This window comes from Bubalus bubalis, chromosome 24, assembly GCF_019923935.1.
Source record: "Bubalus bubalis isolate 160015118507 breed Murrah chromosome 24, NDDB_SH_1, whole genome shotgun sequence".
NCBI classification, from domain to species: Eukaryota; Metazoa; Chordata; class Mammalia; order Artiodactyla; family Bovidae; genus Bubalus; species Bubalus bubalis.
Genome location: NC_059180.1, coordinates 37,413,402 through 37,438,198, shown reverse-complemented (window position 1 = coordinate 37,438,198; position 24,797 = coordinate 37,413,402). Strand labels below are relative to the sequence as shown.

Here is a 24,797-nt window from a genome sequence, read left to right as displayed (position 1 = left end):
TTAAAGGGAAGTCAAGTTAGTTAGAAGTGTGGCCCGTGGTCAGAGTTACCTCGAGGCCCGTGTAAGCATTGGGGAAGAGCCCTATAACAGCAGGTAGGAAGGCAATGGCATCCCACTCCAGTACTCTTGCCTGGAAAATCCCATGGACGGAGGAGCCTGGTGGGCTGCAGTCCATGGGGTCGCTAAGAGTAGGACATGACTGAGTGACTTCACTTTCACTTTTCACTTTTATGCATTGGAAAAGGAAATGGCAAGCCTCTCCAGTGTTCTTGCCTGGAGAATCCCAGGGACGGGGGAGCCTGGTGGGCTGCTGTCTATGGGGTCTCACAGAGTTGGACACGACTGAAGCGACTTAGCAGCAGCAGCAGCAGGCTCCAGTGCGGACAGGGCCACCTACCTGGGGAGGCAGTGAGTTCCCCGTCCTGGGAAGCATGCTGGCAAAACCCGGAGGAGCGCCTCTCACAGTTGCTCTGGGAGAGAACTTGAGCTACTGGAGGTCTTCTTGCAGGTGAGTCACAGAGCCGCTCTTGATCTGAAATGTTTTGGTCTCTTCCAAGCTCCTTGGTCGTTGTGGGGCCCTTGAGGACAGTCCTTAAGCCAGCCACTGCTTCCCAAGGAGGTGAGGCTGATTGAGAGTGTGTGTCTTTTAAAGAGTGGTATCTTCATTTGGGTCAGAGGATATGATGGTTGGATGGCATCACCGACTCAATGGACATGAATTTGAGCACACTGCAGGAGATAGTGAAGGACAGGGAAGCCTGGCGTGCTGCAGTCCATGGGGTCACAGAGAGTGGGACACAACTTAGTGACTGAACAACAACAAGGAGGAAAAATAGTACATTTGAATAGTACGACACACACAGACGAGCACAAGGACAGCGTCCAGCCTTTGTGGTGGTTTAAATCACTTCTGTGGGGCGGTTCTTCCCAGTTCCCTCTGGCTGGTCATCTTGCTTCTCCTGGTTCTGAGTTTCTGGTTTATCTCAGGGTCCTCCCCTGTGTGTGCATGCATCTCACAGCCAAGACGGATTCCAGCACAGAGGCCTATGGGGAGGTCGACATCACCCACTATGGGGTGGCACTCCTCCCTTTTTGACCCCTAAGGAGGCTTTCTGTGTATGTGTAGTCAGGGAGGTCTCCTCAACCTCAAGAATGAGAAATACATGGTCTCTTTATTTTTTACACAAGCTGGACTCAGCTTCTCCCTGCTCCTGCTGTAATCTTCGTCCTGGAGTATCTGTCTATGGGATACAAGTTCCAACTGCTCACCCTGGGGCCTATCTACTTCCAGCCTCAGCTGTGTTCGAATAAAGCTTTATTTACAAAAGCAGACAGCAGATGGAGTGCTGGCCTATGGGTTAGGGAATGGGGGAAACTGCCTTGTCCTGCAGGTCACTGTTTGGGCAGGTTAGCAGACACTCTCCAGTTGATTTATAAGTTGTTGTTGTTCAGTTGCCAGTTCAGTTCAGTTCAGTTACTCAGGCATGTCCGACTCTTTGCGACCCCATGGACTGCAGCACACCAGGCTTCCCTGTCCATCACCAACTCCCAGAGTTGATTCAAACTCATGTCCATTGAGTCGGTGATGCCATCCAACCATCTATCCTCTGATGGCCCCAACTCCTCCCGCCTTCAATCTTTCCCAGCATCAGGGTCTTTTCAAATGAGTAAGCTCTTTGCATCAGGTGGCCAAAGTATTGGAGTTTCATTTTCAACATTCGTCTTTCCAATGAATATTCAGGACTGATTTCTAAAGGAAATGGACTTAGGATGGACTGGTTGGATCTCCTTGCAGTCCAAGGGACTCTCAAGAGTCTCCTCCAACACCACAGTTCAAAGGCATCAATTCTTCAGTGCTCAGCTCTCTTTATAGTCCAACTCTCACATCCATACATGACCACAGGAAAAACCAGAGCCTTGACTAGATGGACCTCTGTTGGCAAAATAATGTCTCTGCTTTTCAATATGCTATCTAGGTTGGTCATAACTTTCCTTCCAAGGAGTAAGTGTCTTTTATTTCATGGCCGCAGTCACCATCTGCAGTGATTTTGGAGCCCCCAAAAATGAAGTCAGCCACTGTTTCCCCATCTATTTGCCATGAAATGATGGAACCAGATGCCATGATCTTAGTTTTCTAAATGTTGAGTTTTAAACCAACTTTTTCACTCTCCTCTTTCACTTTCATCAAGAGGCTCTTTAGTTCTTCTTCACTTTCTGCCATAAGGGTGGTATCATCTGCATATCTGAGGTTATTGATATTTCTCCTGGCAATCTTGATTCCAGCTTGTGTTTCTTCCAGCCCAGCGTTTCTCATGATGTACTCTGCATATAAGTTAAATCAACAGGGTGACAATATACAGCCTTGACGTACTCCTTTTCCTATTTGGAACCAGTCTGTTGTTCCACATCCAGTTCTAACTGTTGCTACCTGACCTGCATACAGATTTCTCAAGAGGCAGGTCAAGTGGTCTGGTATTCCCATCTCTTTCAGAATTTTCCACAGTTGATTGTGATCCATACAGTCAAAGGTTTTGGCATCGTCAATAAAGCAGAAATAGATGTTTTTCTGGAACTCTCTTGCTTTTTCGATGATCCAGCGGATGTTGGCAATTTGATCTCTGGTTCCTCTGCCTTTTCTAAATCTGGCTTGAACATGTGGAAGTTCATGGTTCATGTACTGTTGAAGCCTGGCTTGTGGAATTTTGAGCATTACTTTACTAGCGTGTGAGATGAATGCAATTGTGCGGTAGTTGGAACATTGTTTGGCATTGACTTTCTTTGGGTTTGGAATGAAAACTGACCTTTTCCAGTCCTGTGGCCACTGTTGAGTTTTCCAAATTTGCTGGCATATTGAGTACAGCACTTTCACAGCATCATCTTTTAGGATTTCAAATAGCTCAACTGGAATTCCATCACCTCCACTTGCTTTGTTGTTAGTGATGCTTTCTAAGGCCCACTTGACTTCACATTCCTGGATGTCTGGCTTTTGGTGAGTGATCACACCATTTTGATTATCTGGGTCATGAAGATATTTTTTGTACAGTTCTTCTGTGTATTCTTGCCACCTCTTCTTAATATCTTCTGCTTCTGTTCGGTCCATACCATTTCTGTCCTTTATTGTGCCCATCTTTGCATGAAATATTCCCTTGGTATCTCTAATTTTCTTGAAGAGATCTCTGGTCTTTCCCATTCTATTGTTTTCCTCTGGTTCTTTGCATTGATCACTCAGGAATTCTTTCTTATCTCACCTTACTATTCTTTGGAACTCTGCATTCAGAAAGGTATATTTTTCCTTTTCTCCTTTGCTTTTCACTTCTCTTCTTTCTTCAGCCATTTGTAAGGGCTCTTCAGACCGCCATTTTGCTTTTTTTGCATTTCTTGTTCTTAGGGATGGTCTTGATCCCTATCTCTTATACAATGTCACAAATCTCTGTCCATAATTCATCAGGCACTCTGTCCTGATCTAGTCCCTTAACTCTATTTCTCATTTCCACTGTATAATCATAAGGGATTTGATTTAGGTCATACCTGAATGATCTAGTGGTCTTCCCTACTTTCTTCCATTTAAATCTGAATTTGGCAATAAGAAGTTCATAATCTGAGCCACAGTCAGCTTCCAGTCTTGTTTTTGCTGACTGTATAGAGCTTCTCCATCTTTGGCTTCAAAGAATATAATCAATATGATTTCAGTATTGACCATCTGGTGATGTCCATGTGTAGAGTCTTCTCTCGTGTTGTTGGAAAAGGGTGTTTGCTATGACCAGCACATTCTCTTGGCAAAACCCTATAGCCTTTGCCCTGCTTCATTCTGTACTCCAAGGCTAAATTTGCCTGTTACTCCAGGTGTTTCTTGACTTCCTACTTTTGTATTCCAGTCCCCTATGATGAAAAGGACATTTTTGGGGGGTGTTAGTTCTAGAAGGTCTTGTAGGTCTTCATAGAACCGTTCAACTTCAGCTTCTTCAGCGTTACTGGTCGGGGCATAGACTTGGATTACTGTGATATTGAATGGTTTTCCTTGGAAATGAACAGAGATCATTCTGTCATTTTAAAGATTACATCCAAGTACTGCATTTCAGACTCTTTTGTTGACTATGATGGCTACTCCATTTCTCCTAAGGGATTCTTGCCCACAGTAGTAGATATACTAGTTATGTATAGTACTAGATATTAGCTTTCTCCATCAGAGGGCAGATAGACTGAAAACCACAATTACAGAAAACTAACCAATCCTGTGGTCATGTATGGATGTGAGAGTTGGACTGTGAAGAAGGCTGAGCGCCGAAGAATTGATGCTTTTGAACTGTGGTGTTGGAGAAGACTCTTGAGAGTCCCTTGGACTGCAAGGAGATCCAAGCAGTCCATTCTGAAGGAGATCAGCCCTGGGATTTCTTTGGAAGGAATGATGCTAAAGCTGAAACTCCAGTACTTTGGCCACCTCATGCGAAGAGTTGACTCATTGGAAAAGACCCTGATACTGGGAGGGATTGAGGGCAGGAGGAGAAGGGGATGACAGAGGATGAAATGGCTGGATGGCATCACTGACTCAATGGACGTGAGTCTCAGTGAACTCCAGGAGTTGGTGATGGACAGAGTGGCCTGGTGTGCTGTGATTCATGGGGTCACAAAGAGTTGGACACAACTGAGCAACTGATCTGATCTGAACCAATCTGATCACATGGACCACAGCCTTGTCTAACTCAATGAAACTATGAGCCATGCTGTGTAGGGCCACCCAAGATGGACGGATCATGGTGGAAAGTTCTGAGAAAATGTGGTCCACTGGAGAAGGGAATGGCAAATCACTTCTGTATTCTTGCCTTGAGAAGCACATCAACAGTATGAAAAGGCAAAAAGATAGGACACTGAAAGATGAACTCCCCAGTTTGGTAGGTGCCCAATATGTTAGTGGAGTCAGTAGAGAAATAACTCCAGAAAGAATGAAGGGATGGAGCCAAAGCAAAAACAATACCCAGTTGTGGTTGTGACTGGTGATAGAAGCAAGGCCCGATGCTATAAAGAGCAATATTGCATAGGAACCTGGAATCTTAGGTCCATGAATCAAGGCAAGTTGGAAGTTATCAAACAGGAGATGGCAAGAATGAACGTCAACCTTCTAGGAATCAGGGAACTAAAATGGACTGGAATGGGTGAATTTAACTCAGATGACCATTATATCTACTACTGTGGGCAGGAATCCCTTAGAAGAAATGGAGTAGCCCGCATAGTCAGTTGCCAAGTCATGTTCAACTCTTCACAACCCCATGGACTGCAGCATGCAAGGCTTCCCTGTCCTGTACCATCTCCTGGAATTTGCCCAAGTTCATGTCTATTGCATTGGTGATGCCATCCAACCATCTCACCTGTCACCCCCTTCTCCTCCTGCCTTCCATCTTTCCCAGCATCAGGGTCTTTTCCAGTGAGTCAGCTCTTCACATCAGGTGGTCAAAGTATTGGAGCTTCAGCTTCAGCATCAGTCCTTCCAATGAATATTCAGTGTTGATTTCCTTTAAGATTTACTGGTTTGATCTTGCTGTCCAAGGGACAATGAGGAGTCTTCTTCAGCACCATAGTTCAAAAACAAGGCCCAGGTAATAACTATGGTGCCTTATGACATGTGTTGACTGATTTCTAAACATTGTATCCAGCACTTTACACATAGATGGTTCCACTTAACCATCCTACGTGCTATATAAAGTAGGTACCATGACACCACCCATCCCAGTTAGTAGACGAAGAGGTGGGAGCATGAGGAGGTGAGGTCACGTGCCCAGATTCACCAGCTGAGAAGCAGCAGAGCCAGGATTTGAAGCCGCGGAGCTGGACTGAGAGGCTGTTCTCTTCACTGCAGTATGGTGCTTCTTCTCAGGGACCTTCAGACCCTGAATAAGCCACCTGTCTCTCCAGGGCATCCTTTTCCAGACAGGAGGGAGGCTCTGAGTGAATGGCTTCCTCACCTTGCCCCCCCCAACTCCCAACAGGTTGTCAGACGTAGCAAGTAAACATACACGATGCCCAGTTACCTGCAAACAGCAGAGAAACAACAAATGTTCATCAACCAAAAGCGTGCCCCGTACAGGATGTGGGCCACACTGGCTGTTGTTGTTCAGTTGCCAAGACACATCCAACTCTTCTTGACCCCATGGGCTGCAGCATGCCAGGCCTCCCTGTCCCTCACCATCTCCTGGAGTCTGCCCATGTTCATATCCATTGAATCAGTGATGCCAGCCAACCATCTCATCCTCTGTCATCCCCTTCTCCTCCTACTCTCAATCTTTCCCAGCATCAGGGTCTTTTCCAGTGAGTCAGCTGTTCGAATCAGGTGGCCAAAGTATTGGAGCCATACGTACATGATTGAAAAACCTATGTTCATTGTTATCTGAAGTTCGACTGTAAGTCGAATGTAAGTGGGTGTCCTATATATTAGGACCCTCTGGGTTCAGTCCCTGGGTTGGGAAGTTCCCCTGGAGGAGGAAATGGCAACCCACTCAAGCAATCTTGGCTGGAGAATCCCATGGATAGAGGAATCCAGTGGTCCACAGTCCATGGGGCCACAAGGAGTTGGACATGACTGAGCCCACACACACTACTCCCATAGCCTCAGGGACCCCTGCCTCCACCAGCCAGGCCTGGTGCAGCCCAGTCGTCATTTCAGCCAGAATCAAGAGCTTCCTTCTACGGACAGACACAGAGAAGCAGCCACAGACATTGTTTAAAATATGCTGCTGCACTCCCTGGGCCACCCCTACTCCAAGTCCAGAGCCCCCAGGTGTGATTGGAAATAAAATACTGCCACATCTTTTCTCTGGGAAAAGACCTTCCTCCTCCCCTATTGCTGTAGGTTGGGAGATGGTAAATCTCTTCCCTGAACCATGGACTTCGCACGTCAGGTTCCTGGAGAGATCTCTCTGGAGAGGAAAGGGAGAGGGAGCCACTGAAATCAAGTTCAGACTTGTTAGAGGGAGTCGTGTTGAAAAGGCGCCCCAAACATGTGAAATGCAGCTGTTCCCGGCGCCGAGAGAATGGCGATGATTTTCCTGGCGAGACATGGAGACCATCATATGAGGAGCAGTTAAGCAATAATTTAACACTGCTGTTCTGCTGAGAGCTGGTGCGAGCTGCTTCTGGCAGGAGGGTTTGGGGGGAACTTGTTTTCTCGGTGGGAAATCACAAAGCCTTTCCATTTGACTTTCACTTAAATCCCTGAATGTTTGGTTGTAGGTGTCGCTTCATTCATTCATTTACGAACACGTTGTAAGCACCTCCTACATGCTAGGCACTGACTGATTTCTCTGCCTCAGTGTTTTTCCAGGTATCCGTTCCTTTTTTATTCATTATGAATAAACATGCAGGTATTTATTTGTTAGTTTATTACGCAAACATTTTCCAAACCAGGCACATGCCTGGCGCTGTGCTAGAGATACAGGAGTTAATGGGGCCCGTGCTTTTCCTTCAAAGAACTGATTGTCTGGTGGGGGAAGTGGACATCTACATGGGTCAAGGAAATGCAGAGGGTCAGCCTGATAATTAACTGATAATTAAGAACACGGTATGTGCATGCGTGCTCAGTCATGTTTGACTCTTTTTGACTCCATGGACTGCAGCCCGCCAGGCTCCTCTGTTCCAGGCAGGAATGCTGGAGTAGGTACCCATTCCCTTCCCCAGGGGATCTTCCCAACCCAGAATCAAACTCTCGTCTCCTGCATCTCCTGCATTGGCAGGTGGATTCTTTACCAGTGAGCCATGGTGGGATTCCATTTACTGAGCATCTGCTATACACCAGTCACTTTATCCACATTGCTATTTATAACACGTCATACCCAAGCCATTCCTTAAAGCAGGGTAGCCATTAACATCCCTGTTCTGTGGATGAGAAAAGAGAGGTTCTGAGAGGTTGAGTACCTTGCCCCAAGCTATAAGTAACAGAACTAAGATTCAAGCCCAATCAGAGCCCAAGCATCCACTCTGCTGTGTTGCCCTCAGGCACAAGCAGGAGAGAAAAATGCAACAGGAGAAACTGAAGCAACTGGCAGGCTCTGATGGGGGCGTCTGCCCTGGGTTCTGGAGGCTGAATTTAAGAGTTTTGCTGTCAGAGAAGATCAGGAGAGCTTTCCTAGGGAGGCAAACAGAACATCTTGAAAGAATGAGGCATTTGGGCACTGAGGGAGGCAAAGGAGAGGCTTTGGAGGGTAAAGTGTGGGAACCAATTTCTGGGTTGCCCAGGTAATCTCAAATTGGTCTGTTCGGCTACAACAGACAGCTGAGAGTCTGAGGCTCTTCCTGGGATGTGTGCGCGTGCGCTCAGTCCCTCAGTTGTGTCCAGCTCTTTGCCACTCCATGGACTGTAGCCCACCAGGCTCCTCCATCCACAGGATTCTCCTAGGATGAGAGCTAAGCACTTCAGAGAGCCAGCTATCACCCACCCATAAGCGGCAAGTGCACACAAAGGTCAGTCACACCCGTGTGAAAATTTCATCCACCCAACTCTGAAATCTCAGACGTGAAACCTCCACCCACACATCAGGGCGGAACTGCCAGTAAGCACTGATGTGTGCTGCATTTTAAAGTCTGGGCGAGGTGGCTGATTACAGATGCTGTTCTCAGAGCCCTGGAATAAAGTTTCTCATCCCACAAGAGCCAAGGCTGGTCCCCAAAGTAATTGGCATTGCATTATTGATAAAGGTGTTGGGCCACGCATGCACCGAGGAATCCATCTTCTTCTCTGACATCCGATTACTCCGTGAGGCTCCTCCGTTCACCTTGGGCTCGCGTGCAGCTCCAGAGGCACAGATTCCTTCACTCATCGGCAACTTCACGACGTGTGCTGTGTCCAGGGGAGAAAGAAAAGGGAGGGAGGAGGCATGAGCAGTGTGTCAGTTTTGAAATATTTGTCGTGAATATATATTTTTTTTTAAAAAAAGGGGGACTTCTGTCCTCTTGTCCTTTCTCTGCCGTCTTAGAAATTTGATTAGTCGTTATTAAATATTTTGAAGTGGAGGAAAAACAGGGAGAAGTTTCCAAGGGCAAGCCACAGCTTTGATCTTGACAGCCGTCATTGTCAGGAGCCGACATAAAGGCGCCTTGCGTTAGGCTGGCGTTAACACGTTGAGATGCTGGTAATTAGGGCCTTGTAATGACCCGTTCCAGAAAGAAACAGCTCTATTCCTTATTTGCCATTAAAGAACAACCAAGAGTTTATTTGCAGAGAATTGGGTTTAATTCAATTAGCAGGAATTGTGAGGCATTCACAACACAAGGTATATTAGCCTGGTACTTGGTTTGTAATGACACCCAGAAAGCATTTAGGGAAAGAAAAGCTAATTATCCAAGATTCTTCATTTATTTTTTTTTTTCTTCTTTTCAATAACATGGAGGGTTTAGTCCAAATTTCAGAGGCCTGTATTCCCAAATCCCTTAAGCTTTAATTAACGATTAACAGAGCAGCAGGATATGGAGAGGGACAAGAAATCTTTGCCGTGGAGTCAGTGCCAAAGGGGATTATTAATAACCCCCACCCTGAGACAGCACTTCACAGTTTACAGAGCGTTTCCACCACCATTATCTGCTTTGAATATTCATTTCCTTGTCTCTCTGAGCCAGTTCCCTGGTTGCTGAGTGTCTTTTTCACCCGGCCCGTCTTGACTTTCAGATATCGTCTCCTGTGTCTGAGTAAGTCCATGGCCAGCCTGGCCGTTCGCTTTAGGAGACACACATGGGAAGCTGGGGAGAGTGGGTGCAGCTCTGACCTCCACCTTCCTCCAGGTCCGTGGCCTTGGGCAGTTGCGGAACTCCTTTAGACTTCAGTTTGCTTTTCTTTCTCACCCCCGTGTGTATCTCTGCTGTCCAACATGGTGACCAGTTTCACCTGAGGCTAGTTGCGCATAAGGAATTAAGATTAAGTAAAAGCCCGTTGGTTGCACGAGGCACAGGCTAAGCACTGGGCAGCCGGTCGCTGGTGTTTGCTGTCTTGGGCAGCTCAGGTGTGGCTCATCTCCATCTTCGCCGAGCGTTCTTGGGGCGGGGCAGGGATGGGAGGCAGCTCTCCTCTTTTGAGGGTGGTGTGGGGAGCATTTAGTGAGAAAATGCTGAGCGGGCATGTGGCTTATGACAGATGCTCGCCACTAGCATCTGTGATGAGGCGGAGGGGTGGGAGGAGAGGAAAGGAGGGCTCCCACAAAGCCCCTCCTACCCTCATGGTTTTTTTTTTTTTTTAGGGGGGAGGGGAGTATAGTGATTTACAACATTGTGTTAGATCCAGGTGTATCTTCCTGTGCCTGATAGGATGCAAAGAACGGTGGAGGAAGCATTATGGAAGAGAGAGCAACTTCTGCTCAGTGTAGTTGACATGCTCTGTCATCTCTGTCTCTGGGTTGTAATTCCACAAGTTGGTGCTGACCATCTCCCATATTCCTCACATTAACCTAGTGAGGGAGCTTTTCTGTCCCCCACTGACAGGCAGGTGGAGTAGCAAGGGCTCAGGCAGGAGACACGGACACCTGAAATGCTGGGCCGGAGGGCTTTGGAGCCGGGGCCCCCCTGCCCTAGGACCAGCAGGACCCAGGACCCATTTTCTCTCCCACCTCCATTGGCAGACTTCCAGCTCGTTCTTGCTGAGATACAAGTGACCGCAATGCACAAGGCGAGGGGAGCTGTTAATTCGGGTAAGAACCCTTGGGTCTCTGGTCCCTCTTTAGAAAGAAGAGGGCAGGGTTGCTTGGTGTCTGCTAGGGTCAGAGCTAAGGTAATGCTCCGAGTGTGGCTTCCTGCGTGCCGGGGGTCCCCGACTTCAGGGCTGACGTGGATCTGGGGAACAGCGGTGACGAGGTCACTAGGCGGTTGATCCAAATGGAAGTCGGAACCACCAGAGTCCCTGTAGGGATCTCACCGGCTTTGGGACAGGTCACCAACCCCCATCCCATTCGCTTGCCACCAACATCCTTGTCTTTGTCTGCATTCCTAGCAGCAGCCCCCAGCTCGGGTCAGACTTGGAGTGCTAGTGGCTTGTTTGGGGACTGGTCCCAGGAAGCAGGTGGAGAAGGGGAAAGGGAGGGGGTGGTGAGGAGGCCAGTGAGGATACCCGAAGGGGCAGGTACCACGTGTGCATGTGCTCAGCCAGGACCATGGGCTCCTCCCTGGGCCATGTCTGAGCCATCCACCTGGGGGCACGCGGAGTGGAGGGGTGCTTCCAGGACCTCAGCACCGGCACCCCTTCCAGCCTGCCGGGTGCACGAGGAAGCCTGCTCCCGTGGTCAGGGGAGCCGTCATGTTCTGCATTAGGTAGGGAGACCTTGACTCGGCAATGGCGAGGCGGGTGTGAGGGAGGCGCCCTGGAACAGCCATTACCACCAATCCCGTCTGGAAAGCTGTCGTGGTGGCAAGCCCCTGGTCCTGGCTGCTTCAGGAGGCTTCTCCCTTCTCATATGCACCACTCCGCTCCTCACTCCCAGGCCCTGAACAGCGTGTGTTCTGATGAGTTTTTATGATCGTCTTCCCGACACACAGCTCCCCTGCAGCTCTTGTGTGATCCTGGGCTGAGCCCTCTCCCTGCCAGTGTCTTCAGAGCTTGGAGCTGCTCCGTCATTTGATCCTGAGAAGTAAACACTGAGACTGCTCCCCCTGAAAGCCTCTCTGGCTACTCCCTGTGTAGCCCTGCAGGATCCTACTCCCAGCTCAAGCGGAATGTGATGTGTCCAATTTGTTCGCCTCTGCACATCATCTGCTCACAGATGTTTGTCCTTTGGCTTGTTTCATTTTCTAATTAATTTCAGATTAAGTTTGGAAACACCTTCTGTCTCCACCAGTTCCCGCCACCCCAGGTAATCTTGTTTACCCTGAACTCCGGGCTGGGGATCCCAGTCTCGCTCTCAGTGGCATCCCAGTGGCTAAGAGGCTGGGGGGTCTCAATTAACTGGTTAAGTGGTCTTATCCCTCTCATCCGGATGAGAGAGGATGGTGCTTGGATAAGCAGGTGGGATGGAGAAAAAGAGAACTTCCCTGAGCCTTTCTCAGGAGGGGACGGGTAGAGTGGAAGCGAGGGAAGTCAGTGCTGGAGGCCGCCTGCTGGAAAGAAGATGGTGCCGACAGCGTGCTGTGTATTAGGAACACGTGAGTGCACGTGAGTGCTTGCGTCCTTTGAGTTGGTAACTGCCTTCTTTTGAGTTACTTAGAGAAAAGAGGGAGAAGAAATGAACAGAAATAGCGACTTCCGGTAGCCTGGGTGCTAAGCACTGTGCTTCTGAAATGAAGTGGCAGCAGAAGTAATAAAAACAATGGTAACTGTGCGTGATGATAACAGACAACACTCGTTGCCTCTTCACTCTCCACCAACACCGGTTGTAACTCCTTTATGCATGTTACCAATTTACTCCTTAAAAAAAAAAAAAAACCCTACGTGGTCCCCATTTAACAGATGAGGAAACTGAGGCCCAGACAGGGAATCAGGGGCAGGGCTGAGACTGAACTGGGTTAGGAGACTGCAATGCCTGACCTCTTATCTTCCTTTAGTTCTTCTTATTAATATTTTTCACTGCACCATGCAGAATGCAGGATCTTAGTTCCCCAACCAGGGATTGAACCCCTACTTCCTGTGATGGAAGCACAGAGTCTTAGCCACTGGACCAGTGGGGACGCCCCTGACATCCCATCTCTTTTACCTTCCAGGGTCCTTAGACCAGGTGTGAGTTCGGATCTGTGTCCCCAGGCAGGGAGACAGCTCAGTCTGGGGAGGAGGGGGAGGAAAGTTGAGTTTTCAGAGGCTGGGTCAGCAGGTGCACAGCCCAGCTGGAGAATCACACCAGGGGCGGCGTCCTGCACTGGCCTCCTTGAGCAGTCTCCTGCCTGGGCACCCGGCTTCCCTGTGCAGGGTGCACTCCAGCCACTCCCCTGTTCCCAGGCCTTCTGCATTCTTCTTTTCTGCACCCTTCGCTTGTGCACATAGCCTCAGAAATCACCCCAATACTCGATGGTCATGTGGGAATCTATTATGATAGTAACTCTCCTGATAGTTATCCTCATGATTCTAAAGTGCATTCCCCACCAGGCAAGAGGGGGAACCATGTCCATTCGGATCAGTGCTACAGATCATTGCCTGACCCAGGATAGGCTGTTCTTCTCCGGCCCATGGTGGGAGCTCTGCCTTTCACCTCCAAACACAGGGGCCCTCCCAACTTTCTACCTACAGACCTCTCCCCAAGCCTGATCCTCCCGCCCCAACACCTCCCTCCTTGGTTTCCTCCTGTGTGTTTTCCAAGGCGTTTCGACTCTGCCAGGGGTGCCCTGAAACTTGCCAGCCCTGCCAACAAAAAGATGAAATACTCAGGGGTCACCAGGCAGGACAAGGTAATAAGAAAAACACGTGGGCAAAAATGGGCCCAGCCCAACTGAAGCAATCACCAAATTTCTCCTCCAATTCGATATTGCAGTGAGTGGGGGCAAAGACGGTGGTGGCAGAACATAAATTATGTCATCTCTGTGCGATCAAAGGTTCCCAGCATTCCTCCATGCTGTCCTTTTCATTTGGGCTCTGTAAATACTGTATCCTATTAAAAGGAGTCATTGAGCCTGTGCCTTCAAAGATGACAGTGAAACCAGAAGCTTGGCATCCTGTGTGTGGATATTTTAAAGGAACTGTCATGCCTGGGGGCATCCCTGATGGCTCAGTGGTAAAGAACCTGCCTGCCAATGCAGGAGACGCAGGTTCGATCCCTGTCCCCTAAAGAAGGAAATGGCAACCCACTCCAGTATTCTTGCCTGGGAAGTCCCATGGACAGAAGAGCCTGGCAGACTACAGTCCATGGGGTTGCAAAAGAGTTGGACATGATTTAGCGACTCAACAACTCCGTGGCTGGGTAGATGGGTGAGAGAAGGAAGCAGGATGTCTTGCCCCCGTGTGGAGACTTTCTTAAGATTTCAACCATCATGTCTGGAGGGCCAGGACTCTGAACTCAGACCCACTTGGAGTCAGAATTCCCTCTGCCACTTATCAGCCATACCACTTGGAGCTAATTACTTCACCTTAGTCCAACTATTTTTAATATTGAGGACAATAAGAATCTGCATCTTAGAACTGTGATGAGGATTGAGATGATGTTTAAAAATACTGAGAGCAGAGTTTTGTTTTTGCAGCCTACAGGATAATCCTTGGTAAATGCTAACTTATTATTATTATTAATATTGCATAAAAGCTTGCTGACCTTCCAAACTCATATCAGCCTTCCAACCTTTGCCCAAATTGTCCTGACCACCCAGAATGCCCTTCCTCCAGGCCTTAGGTCATATTCTCTAGAGGCAGAACTGACATGTGATTCTTGTGCAAATAGGTATTGAAAGCAGCGTGCTTTGAGCAGGAACCTGGCGAGAAGTAAAGGCGGCAGGATGAGAGGCTCGGTAAAGACGGAGTTTGGCTGAAGTCAAGCCTCAGCCTGGTCCCACAGGGAGCCCTGGGGTGTGAGGAGCACCACGGAGCTTTCACAGCTTGCTGTTGTCGTTTAGTTGCTAAGTCGTGTCCACCTCTTTGCAACCCATGAACTGCAGCACACCAGGCTTCCCTGTCCTTCCTTGTCTCCTGGAGTTTGCTCAAACTCATGTCCATTGAGTCAGTGATGCTATCCGACCATCTCACCCTCCTGCTCTCAGTCTTCCCCAGCATCAGGGTCTTTTCCAGTGAGTTGCCTCTTCACATCAGGTGGCCAAAGTATTGGAGCTTTGGGTTCAGCATCAGTCCTTCCAATGAATATTCAGGGCTGATTTCCTTTAGGATGGACTGGTTTGGTTTCCTTTCTGTCCAAGGGATGCTCAAGTGTCTTTTCCAGCATGTCTTTTCCAGTCTCTTCCAGTTCAAAAGCTTCAGTTTACAGCACTCAGCTTTCTTTAGGGCCCAGCTCTCACATCTGTACATGACCACTGGAAAAAACTATAGCTTTGACTATACGGACCCTTGTCAGCACACCTTGGAGCAAGCAAAATGTATGTTTATACCACTGGCTTGCATGAAACCTCTGGGGCAGGGCTCTCCTCTCTGGCATCTTTGGATAAAGTTGGATTCTCCAGAGAAGGTGGCCACTGACACTCACAGCAGTGGGGGGGACTGACATACTGGCCTGATAAGAGGACTCTGGGTTGGGCACCGCCTTTTCCTTCTCAGAGTGCACTGACCCGTCCTCCGAGACCTAGCTCCATGCTGCTGCCTCCTTCTGTGGCCCTTTCTTCTCTTCCTGATGCTCTGACCTTATTCTCTCTGGATCCACAAGGCTTTTCACGACAGGCACCTCAGTGATAGCACTTATCCACTGTAATGGGATTATATGCTCCCAGATCAGACCTGCCCTAGTGAGAGAAACAGTCTGCAGACGTTAGATTCGCCTCTTATATGGAGAGAGAAGACAGCAATGAGGTGGTGTGAACTGAATGGGGGCAACACAGGGAAAGAGCAGGTCCCATGGTGAGAGACAGAGCTGAAAACTCACCACTTCAGCCCCGGGTTGGGTTCTGTGTCCTGGCCAGCTCTGACCTCCCAGCCTGGGAATGGCTGGGGGATTATAGAAAGTCAGGGAATTGCACACTTAAGTTTCCCAAAAGGTGGATGACAGGATTAAAACCTGGGGAATGTGCTAGACCTCTGGGCTGGGGTACGGCTGGCCCTGCCCCTTCCTTGCCTGGGTCTGGCAGGCAGTGTCTCATTTCAGCCTGAGTCAGACCCCAAGCCTGATCAGCTCGTAGAATCATTTACCATCCAGCTGTACCTGACAACACAGAGCCTGTCTGGTGGTTTCCCTCAATGGTGGCTTCCTTAACCGTAGCAACGAGGTCCCCCCTTTGGGGGATGGTGGAGACGGTTTGAATGATCCCTCAGAAAAGGGAGCCCAGCAGTCTGGGATTAGTCCAGCTCAGTAGATAGCAGAGATGCCAAGTCCGGGGGGTCGGGCAGCAGAGAGGCAGGATGGCGTCTGGCTGAGGCTGCTGGCCTTGATGCTGACCAGCTGTGTTCCTAGCATACACTCTCTTGGCCTTTGTTTCTGTGTCTTTAAAATGGGGATAAATCTATTCTCTATGTCTGTTTCTCCAGACATGGGGAGAGAGGAGAGGGAGAGATGTATAAAAAACAAACAAACAAAAAACGGGGATTATAATGGTGTTCAGTGTGAGGATGATTAGCATTTGATAAGTTTCCACAGGGTTTCCTGGCTCTGACACTAGTACCATTTGGGGCCAGATAATTCTTAGTTGTGGGGATCTGTCCTGTGCATTGTAGGGGGTTCGGGAGCATCTCTGCTTTTACTCACTAGATGACAATTAACTACCCCCACCCCCTGCCCAATGTGACAACCAAAACATCTCCAGACATGGTCACCTGTCCCCTGGGGAGAAATTAGCCCTGGTTGAGAACCACTGAGTTACTACAGGCAAGATCCTGAGCAAAGAGCTTGGCATATTATAAACATCCAACAACAGACCCAGAGAACAGATTTGTGACTGCCAAGGGGGAGGGGGTGGGGGTAGGGAAGGACTGGAGTTTGCGATTAGCACCTGCAAACTATCACACAGAGGATGGATAAACTACAAGGTTCTACTGTATAGCACTGGGAACTGTATTCAATATTCTGTTAAAAAAAATAATGGAAAAGAAGAAACATCAGTCAGTTCAGTCACTCAGTCATGTCTGACTCTTTGCAACCCCATGGACTGCAGCACGCCAGGCTCCTCTGTCCTCCACAATCTCCCGAAGCTTGCTCAAACTAATGTCCATTGAGTCAGTGATGCCATCCAACCATCTCATCCTCTGTCGTCCCCTTCTCCTCCTGCCTTCAATCTTTCCCAGCATCAGGGTCTTTTCAAATGAGTCAGTTCTTTTGAAGAAAGAACTGGCCAAAATGTTGGAGTTTCAGCTTCAGCATCAGTCCCTTCAGTGAACATTCAGGACTGATTTCCTTTAGGATTTACTGGTTTGATCTCCTTGCAGTCCAAGTGACTCTCAAGAGTCTTCTCCAACACCACAGTTCAAAAGCATCGATTCTTCAGCGCTCAGCTTTCTTTATAGTCCAACTCTCACATCCATACATGACTACTGGAAAAACCATAACTTTGAATAGACAGACCTTTGTCAGCAAAATAATGTCTCTGCTTTTTAATATGATGTCTAGGTTGGTCATAGCTTTTCTTCCAAGGAGCAAGTGTCTTTTAATTTCATGGCTGCAGTCGCCATCTGCAGTGATTTTGGAGCCCCCAAAATAAAGTCTCTCACTGTTTCCATTGTTTGTCCATCTATTTGCCATGAAATGATGGGACCAGATGCCATGATCTTCGTTTTCTGAAAGTTGAGTTTTAAGCCAGCTTTTTCATTCTCTTCTTTCACTTTCATCAAGAAATTCTTCAGTTCTTCTTCACTTTCTGCCATAAGGATGGTATCATCTGTATATCTGAGGTTATTGATATTTCTCCCCAAACATTAGCTGAAGGCACCAATATTATTGTTAGCATTGTCATCATCATCACCAGTAGCAATAGGATGTATTAGTTAGGAGAACACCAGCCCTTGTTAAAAAGCAAGCCCCCAGTTACAGTCCTATAACACAATAAAGTTTATATTTTGCTTCCTTAGCCAGTACAGGTGTCTCTGGTGGCCTGCCAGCTCTCTATAAGGTGATTCCAGGATCCAGGTTTCTTTTACCTGGCAGCATTCCCCTCCCCTCAGTCCCCAGAGGCTCCAGAAACATTTAGAAATGCCTGGGAAATATTCAGAAATGCTCAGAAAAAGAGAGGCATACCTGCCTCATATGCTGCTTGGCCTGGAAGTAACTTACATCACTATTGGTCACATCCCATTGGTGCGAACTAGTCACATGGTACCATCTAGCTGCAAGGGAGCCTGGAAAATGTAGTCCCTGGCTGTACAGCCATTTCCTGGTGGGTATTACACATGAGGGAAACAGGAGCATGAATCTTTGGATGATGGTTGGTCACTTCTACAATTCATGAACAGGATGCTCTGGTGGTCCTGGAAATCTGTGTGCTCCTTTCGTGATGCCTCCTCGTCCTTGTGACCACAGTCTACTGCTCCTGGGTCCAACAAAAGGGATCTGTTGGAATGGAGCTCTCAGAATCTGTACAAAGGCAGGAGAACCAGCTTGGAAAGAGGTCAAGAACCAGACTGGGCCTGCAGTTACTGGAAGAAGGAATATCCTCCTTTCAGGTCCGGTCCTGGCAGAGCCCCACCATCCATGGGGGTAAAGGCACCCCAGCCATTTGTGTCTGCCCTCATGTTGCTGACTCAACAGTCTGAGATCTCAAGACACAGAGGGGACAGTGCTTGATCGTGTGTGCCACGCACTGGCCTGGGGAGGCTAAGAGGCATCTGGCCTAGGGGTCCTCAATGCTGTCTGCTCCTCAGAGTCCCCTGGATGGCTTTGATGGCTACCACTGTCCAGCGGCCTCCCCAGATTGATGGACTTAGGCCACCTGGGGCTGTCCTCAGCCATACCACCCTGAACGCACCCAACCTCACCTGATCTTGGAAGCTAAGCAGGGTTGGGCCTGGTTAGTACTTGGATGGGAGAACACCAAGGGCTGCATCCTGGACAGCTGCCTTTCGTCAAGCTCCCTTTGACCCTGAAGAAATTACCACCAGCATGAAGAAAGGGCTCTCTGCCCTTTCAGTCTGAAGTGGGAAACTGACCACCTCAATTCACCTCCACCCTGAGATCACGCATGATGAGGGAGAGGTGGTTTCTTGGAATAGAGATGTTTTTAAGAAAAGAGGTGAACTGCTGGGCAACCCGGAAGGACAGTTGTACACACCCCAGCTTATAAATCATGCTCTGCCTCCCTCTCCCCAGCCTGCGAACACCCCAGGTCAGCATATGGCCCCAACTCTTCACCCTCTTCTTGTCCAGGCGTTAAGCCCCATTTCCTCTCTCAAATGAATACACATTTTCAAAGAGGACAAGCATTATGGTGGCTTTCTAACCTAAAGGAAAGCATCTCTAGTGATGGAATTCTAGGCACTGGAAGAAATGAGGTAGTGGGGACTGCTGGGGGGTGGGTGGTGTGTGTCCTGGGATGTTTCCATAGCAATTCAAATCTTACAGTAAGGGCTTTGGAAGGAAGGGCTGTGATAGCTAGGGCACCTCCTAGCTATCCTGTCCATCTGGGGCTGATGGTGGAGGAGGGGAGGGAAAGGAATGTGTACTCAGCCCAACCTGAGTGCACATTCCCAGCCTGACTTTCAAACTGCCATGTTGTCTGGAAAAGTTTCTTAACTTATCCAGGCTCTTAGTTCCTACAACATTGATAAGAAGATGGTAATAGCACTTACCTAGCAGTCTTTGGCAGAGAAGGCAATGGCACCCCACTCCAGTACTCTTGCCTGGGAAATCCCATGGACGGAGGAGCCTGGTAGGCTACAGTCCATGGGGTCGCGAAGAGTCGGACACGACTGAGTGACTTCACTTTCACTTTTCACTTTCATGCATTGGAGAAGGAAGTGGCAACCCACTCCAGTGTTCTTGCCTGGAGAATCCCAGGGACGGGGGAGCCTGGTGGGCTGCTGTCTATGGGGTCACACAGAGTCAGACATAACTGAAGTGGCTTAGCAGCAGCAGCAGCAGCAGTCTTTGGGGGCTTCCCAGGTGGCTCAGACAGTAAAGAATCTGCCTGCCAAGCAGGAAACACGGGCATGATATCTGGGTTGGGAAGATCCCCTGGAGAAGGGAATGGCTACCCACTCCAGTATTCTTGCCTGGGAAATCTCATGGACAGAGGAGCCTTGCGGGCTAGAGTCCACTGGGTTGCAAGAGTCCGACACGACTTCGTGACTAAACAATAGCAAAGCAGGATTTGAGGAGTGAATAAGGGAATGTACACAAAAGTCTCAGCTCAGCACCTGACTCACTGCACAAAGCTCATCATGCCAGGTTTCCTGTCTCTTTGTTTTGTGCCATTTGAAGTTGCACAGTCCAGTCCAGTGTTGCTCTAGAACTACCAATCCCTGGGGAACACAGCATTAGGAAAATGGTAGAATATTTGAGAAGACTGGCAGGAACTAGACGGTGTCTAAAGAATAGCTTCCTGTACATTTGTTTACTAGTGAAAACTTGGAAAGCACAGAAAAGAGAAAGAAGAAAATGAAATATCCGCCTTTACTTCCCAAAGAGAAAAATTGTAAACATATTTCTTTGGCATTTCCTTCCCATGTCCCTTCTATTTATATTTTAACAGGATTCAGATCATGTAGTATATATGTCAGGCTGTCCAGGTGGCTCTAGTAAAGAACCCATCTGCCAATGCAGGAGATATAAGAGACATGGGTTTGATCCCTGGGTCAGGAAGATCCCCTGGAGGAGGGCATGGCAACCCACTCCAGTATTCTTGCCTGGAGAATCCCGTGGACGGAGGAGCCTGACAGGCTACGGTCCATAAGGTGACAAAGAGTCCGACACAACTGAAGTGACTTAGCACAGCACAGTGTATATGTCAGTCATGTTCTGTTGCTTTCTTCATATGTAAGCATTTTCCCACGTTGTTTCAAACTCTGCTGGAGCATCGCATCCACACTCATGCAGTGCTCCCTGAGAAGGGGTGATGACTAAGCTCCCTGAGGCGATCCCTGACTATTGAACAGCTAGGTCGTTTCCGATTGTCTTCTCCATTGCAAACGTGTTGCACAGCATTATTCTGTGCCACAGGCTTTTGCTGTATTTCCAGTACATCTTTAGGACACATTCCCAGGAGCAGAGTTACTGGGTCAAAGAGAAAGGAGGTTTTTTAAGGATCTTTAACTACATTTCCAGATTGCTGAGCTAAATTTGAAAGCAGAACCATCTTAGGAGCGTTTTTTTAAACTTGCCGCCTGGCCTCAGGAAAAAAAAAAAAAAAAAAAAGCAACAGGGAGCTCTTTGGAAGGAGATGTGGATGGTGTCAACTTCTCCCCAGGATTCCAGGATGCTGGTGGGGGGGGTGGGGGCAGGGCGCGGGGAGCCCCAGGGCTCCCTCCTCGTGCCAACCCAGCCTCCCATCTGCCTCATAATTAAGCTTCAGGGAATGCTTGCAGTTGCTCCGTGTTTTCCAGCACGTGTCAGGGTGACTGATGGGCTCGTCACAGCTCAGACACCTATCAACCCAGTGCTGGAGCTAGTTTAACCTTCCTTAAACACCAGCCTCAAGGGCAAACCAAGGGCAGGGTTTTGTGGGCTCCTCCCTCCCGGGCTCGGCCTTCTTGCTGCAGCTTTCCCTTCCCTGCATCCTCTCAAAATCATCTACAAGATGGACCCAAGGTGGTTGTTCATTGCCACAAGTAAGACTTCTTCGGTTACAAGCTGCCAGCATTTTGAAGCAAGCGCATGTAAATATTTCATTCCTGACAGCGAGATTTATTAAGAGAAACCTTGTGCATTTTCTGGAAGAATTTTAAGAGGCTTTTATTTGTTGGGCATCCCAGAGCCTACGGAATTTGGTTCAGGGAGGGAGGGGAGTGTTGAGTATCATCTGTGAATGGGCTCTTTCCTTTTTTACACTCACACTTCAAAATCTGGGCTGAGTTCTGGCAGCTCAGGACTGGAATCAAGTCCTGAGCTAGAATAGAAGAGAGAGGTGGTGGGGAGAGGGGATGCTACCTGCTTTCAGAAATACCCCTTTGGGGGAGTCTGTTCAAAGACTGCTCCATTAACTTCAGTGGAGCTCAAAATATCAGCTTTATGACTGCTGCTCCTGTAACAGTTATGCCACCAAACTAAGACTACGGTTATTCCTTCCCAATCTCTAACTCTAGGCCAGACATTCCCATTGAATCCTCGCCAAAAAGACAGCAAGATATCTTTTTATATCTGTTTTCCAATTGAAGAAACTGAGATCCAGAGAGGAGAGGTAGCGCTCTCGGGTGTGCACACAGCTTCTAAGTGGTGTTTTCCTTTGTTTCAGTCACTCAGTCACGTCCGACTCTTTTGCAACCCCATGACTTCTCTGTGCATGGGGTTTCCCAGGCAGAAATACTGGAGTGGGTTGCCATGTACTTCTCCAGGGACTCTTCCCAGCTCAGGGATCGAACCCACGTCTCCTGCATTGGCAGGCGGATTCTTTACCACCGAGCCACCAGGGAAGTCCTGTAAGTGGTAGGGCAAGGATTTATAAAGCCTTAGGTGTATCTGAATTCAGAGCAACCCATATACATTTTACCAGCTGGAAATCAAATTGTGTGCTCTGAGAGGCGTCGCTTGACAGTAAATCATCTGTTGCACGTGGAAATGCACAAAGACCAGCACATGTGCTTGTGAGCTAAAACTCAAAGCTTGCTGTATGACAGGGACCAAGGGCTTTAAACATATGTTTTTTGCTTAATTCTTAGGACAATCTTGTAAAAACATGTTTTCTGTTTTATAAGTATGAAATTATAGGCTTAGAGAGCATAAGTACCTTTTGTTGTGAGCATCTATTGCCGTGTATCAAAGTACCCCGGACTTAACAGCTCTAAACAACAACCATTCATTACAGCTCAAGATTTTGTGGGTCAGGGATCCGGGCAGGGTGTGCTGGGCGTGGGTGGGCTGAGGTTTCCTGGTGGCGTTCAACTGCCTGGTGGGGGGTGCGAGGTGGTTGGCACATCAGCCAGGGAGGCTGGAGGTGTGGGGTCAGATGGGATTGTCCATCAAAGTGCCTCCATGTGGCCTCAGGGTAGTCAGACCTCTGGTGGGCACCAAGGGCACCCAGAAAGGGCCCCCTGGACAGCAGTGGACACATCCAATCTTTTAAATCTGGCCCGGAAAAGACAGAACATTCCTTCTGCTGTAATCCAGTGATCAGGGTAGTTTTATTTTTTTAATTTTTTTTAAAGAAGCCATTGTTTCCTTTTATTTTTTAAAATCTTATTTATTTTTAATTGAAGGATAATTGCTTTAAAATAATGGTTTGATTTCTGTCAAGTTCTATATGAAATAGCCATAGGTATACATATGTCCCCTCCCTCCCACCTCCCACCCTTTCCCACCCCTCTAGCTTGTTACAGACATGGAAGCAACCTATATGTGCATTGATAGATGAATAGATAAAACCAATGGAATACTATTTAGTCATAAAAAGGAACACATTTGAGTCAGTTTTAATGAGGTGGATGAACCTAGAGCCTATCACACAGAGTGAAGTAAGCCAGAGGAAAACAAATATATTTTTAAAATCTATTTATTTGTTTGACCACTCTGAGTCTGAGTGTAGCATGTGGGATATAGTTCCCTGACCAGGTATTGAACCTGGTCCCCCTGAAGTGGGAGCACCAGAGAAGTCCTGGTCAGGGAAGTTCTAGAGCCTGCCTAGATTCAAGGGTTGGGAGCATAGACCCCACGTCTTCTCAGGAGAAGCACCAAAGAACGTGTGGCAGATTTCAGTCACCACATGTGCTCTGGATGACATACTAGAGTGGTGGTGGTGAGGGGAAGCAGATTTGGAACCCAGGACTCAACTAGACAGCTTTCCTACAGCCCCAAATTGCTCAGGGACTCACACACACCCAGCAGGGAGGTGCTGGAGACACCAGTGTATACTAATCACGAGCCAACACAGAATCCACACCGCTTGGGGACAAGTTTCCCTGTGCACAGCTTGTAGAGAAATCAACTCTCTCAGGTCAGGGAAGTGACCTTCTCAGAGCCCCCCAGCTTTGGAGAGGCAGGGACCTCGTTTGTCTTATTCCACACACTTTGTTCTGCTTCCCCACCCTCTGACAACAGCACTTCAAAGTGTTCTGTTGACACCAGGGAAAACAACCCAGAGATTTAATCCATTCAGGGACAAGTTGACCCAGTTTGGCAACACATTCACAGCCTTTGGCAGGACGTTTTGGTCAAGGTGACTGGAAGACAGTTCCTGTCTTCCCAGAATAGATCATTTTGACCCCAAGTGAAGGCAGAAGAATGCTGAGCGCCTCTTACACTTGAAAGAGGGCCAGACACAATGGGTTCAGGGACCTCCTCTGGGTCCACGAGGGGATGAGCCAGCTCTGCCGTTACCAGTACTGACCAGAGAGAAGAGTGGAAGACTAGAGAGGTTTCAGGGTAGAGAGGAGAGTTATCAGTGTCAACCTGAAGACCAGCTGAGCTCCGAAGGGATCCCCTGTAAACACTGGGACACCAGCAAGAAGAGGAATCAGCTGGCTCATTCAGCTTCCTGTCCCCCCTTTCTGCTGGTTCGAGCCGGGGGGAGGAGACACCAGGAGAGACAGAAGGAGGTTCAGCTTCAATCTCTGCTCTTATGAAAGGACTTGTTAGTTTCCTGTGGGTCCAGGGGACACACAGAGAGCTAGGTTTGAGCCACGTGGCTGGTGCACCCCAGAGGACCAGCTGCAAGGTGAGGGGACCTCAGCCAACAGGAGACTGTCTTATCTGCCAGAATTGATCACCAGGAGACACTGGGGGAGGTCAACTGGAGGTGGGTTTTCTATCAAGGAGCCATGGAGGGGGCTCTCAGGCAAGGCAGGGCTGCAGTGAGGAGGTGTGGCCAGGCCCGCCAGCCCTATTCTGCACAACCATCTTCTCTCTGACATATAGCTCAACCACATGTCCAAACCCCTTGCCATTGTAGGTGGCCCTGTGACTGAGCTCTAGCCAATGGGATATAAGCCGAAATGATATATGGGACTTCTGGGTCTGGTCCATAAAGACCACCTATTGAGTTCCTTCATGTATCCTCCTCCATCTGGCTTTCTGGTCATGGTGACGTGAAGCCAGATGTTAAAGATGGCAGGACCTCTTTCTGCCTGGGGCCCTGAATGATGCTGTGGAGGAGAACTGGCCTCTTATACATTCTCCCACCTACAGTTG

General features: G+C 48.5%; 1 long non-coding RNA gene across 3 annotated transcripts; it reads left to right on the top strand.

Moving 5' to 3' along the window:
• Positions 1–6,674: 6,674 nt before the first annotated feature.
• LOC123464526 lies at positions 6,675–14,599 on the top strand. Of its 3 annotated transcripts, XR_006548405.2 has the most exons (3): positions 6,744–10,661; positions 11,448–11,816; positions 14,319–14,599. It is a non-coding gene; the product is annotated as an uncharacterized LOC123464526 (long non-coding RNA). The 3 variants fall into 3 exon arrangements; XR_006640561.1 differs by lacking the exon at positions 14,319–14,599 and having other exon boundaries at positions 6,675–10,661; positions 11,503–11,784; XR_006640560.1 differs by lacking the exon at positions 14,319–14,599 and having other exon boundaries at positions 6,675–10,661; positions 11,448–11,784.
• The last annotated feature ends 10,198 nt before the right edge of the window (positions 14,600–24,797 follow it).